The sequence below is a fragment of the Impatiens glandulifera genome, chromosome 6 (assembly GCF_907164915.1).
Source record: "Impatiens glandulifera chromosome 6, dImpGla2.1, whole genome shotgun sequence".
NCBI lineage: Eukaryota > Viridiplantae > Streptophyta > Magnoliopsida > Ericales > Balsaminaceae > Impatiens > Impatiens glandulifera.
Genome location: NC_061867.1, coordinates 24,645,096 through 24,647,438, shown reverse-complemented (window position 1 = coordinate 24,647,438; position 2,343 = coordinate 24,645,096).

The following is a 2,343-nucleotide window of genomic DNA, read 5'->3' as shown; positions in this document are numbered from 1 at the left end:
CGTAAGAACATCAAAAATCAATTAAAAATGTTCGAAATCAAAGTGTTTTGTTTAAATTGTACGTTTTCACTCTTTTATATTGTGTTTTTTTTCGTAAAAAAATCAAAAACAATTAGAATGTTTGAAATTAATGTGTTTTTTAATTAAGTCATACGTTTATATGTTTTTGTTTTGTGTTCTTTCGTAAAAAATCAAAAATCAAATAAAAATATTTGAAATTAATGTGTTTTGTTTTAAATTGTACGTTTTCACGCTTTTATTTTGTGTTTCTTTTGTATAAACATAAAAAACAATTAAAATGTTTGAAATTAACGTGATTTTTGTTTAAATCGTACGTTTATACGCTTTTGTTTTTTTTCTTTCGTAAAAACATCAAAAATTAATTAAAAATGTTCGAAATTAATGTGTTTTGTTTTAAATTGTACGTTGTCATGCTTTAATTTTTTTTTTTACAAAACTTCAAAAATAAATTAAAGATGTTTGAAACTAACGTGTTTTTTGTTTAAATCGTACGTTTATACGCTTTTGTTTTGTGTTCTTTCGTAAAAACATCAAAAATTAATTAAAAATGTTCGAAATTAACTTGTTTTGTTTTCACGTTTTTAGTTTGTATTTTTTTGGTAAAAGCATTAAAAATCAATTAAAATTTTCGAAATTAATGTGTTTTTTGTTTAAATTGTACGTTTATATGCCTTTTTTTTGTGTTCTTTCGTAAAAACATCAAAAATCAATTAAAAATGTTCGAAATTAACGTGTTTTGTTTTAAATTGTACGTTTTCATGCTTTTATTTTGTGTGTTTATCGTAAAAACATCAAAAACAATTAAATTGTTTGAAATTAACATGTTTTTTTGTTTAAATCGTACGTTTATACGCTTTTATTTTGTGTTCTTTTGTAAAAACATAAAAAATCAATTAAAAATGTTCGAAATTAACGTGTTTTGTTTAAAATTGATCAATTTTCACGCTTTTATTTTTTATTTTTTGTAAAAACATCAAAAATCAATTAAAAGTGTTCGAAATCAAAGTGTTTTGTTTAAATTGTACATTTTCACGCTTTTATTATGTGTTTTTTTCGTAAAAAAACTCAAAAACAATTAGAATATTTGAAATTAACGTGTTCTTTAATTAAGTCGTACGTTTACACGCTTTTATTTTGTGTTCTTTCATAAAAACATTAAAAATCAACTAAAAATGTTTGAAATTAATATGCTTTGTTTTAAATGGTACGTTTTCACGCTTTAAATTTTTATTTTTTTGTAAAAACATCATAAACAATTAAAATGTTTGAAATTAACGTGATTTTTGTTTAAATCGTACGTCTATACGCGTTTGTTTTGTGTTCTTTCGTAAAACCATCAAAAATTGATTAAAAATGTTCGAAATTAACTTGTTTTGTTTTAAATTATACGTTTTCACGTTTTTAGTTTGTGTTTTTTTTCGTGAAAACATCAAAAATCAATTAAAATAATTTTGAAATTAATGTGTTTTTTGTTTAAATCGTACGTTTATACGCTTTTGTTTTGTGTTCTTTCGTAAAAATATCAAAAATAATTTTTAAATGTGCTAAATTAATGTGTTTTGTTTTAAATTGTACGTTTTCACGCTTTTATTTTGTGTTTTTATCGTAAAAACATCTAAAACAATTAAAACGTTTGAAATTAATGTGGTTTTTTTGTTTAAATTGAACGTTTATACGCTTTTATTTTGTGTTCTTTTGTAAAAAACATAAAAAAATAAATTAAAAGTGTTCGAAATAACGTGTTTTGTTTTAAATTGTAAATTTTCACGTATTTTTTTGGGTTATTTTCGTAAAAACATCAAAAATCAATTAAAATTGTTCGAAATTAACGTGTTTTGTTTTAAATTGATCCGTTTTCACGCTTTTGTTTTTTTTTCCGTAAGAACATCGAAAATCAATTAAAAATGTTCGAAATCAAAGTGTTTTGTTTAAATTGTACGTTTTCACTCTTTTATTTTATGTTTATTTCGTAAAAACATCAAAAATCAAATAAAAATATTTGAAATTAATGTGCTTTGTTTTAAATTGTACGTTTTTACGCTTTTATTTTGTGTTTCTTTCGTATAAACATAAAAAACAATTAAAACATTTGAAATTAACGTGTTTTTTTGTGTAAATCGTACTTTTATACGCTTTTGTTTTGTGTTCTTTCGTAAAAACATTAAAAATCAACCAAAAATGTTCGAAATTAACGTGTTTTGTTTTAAATTGTACGCTGTAATGCTTTAATTTTGTATTTTTTCTAAAAAAATAAAAAATAATTAAAATGTTTGAAACTAACGTGATTTTTGTTTAAATCGTACGTTTATACACTTTTGTTTT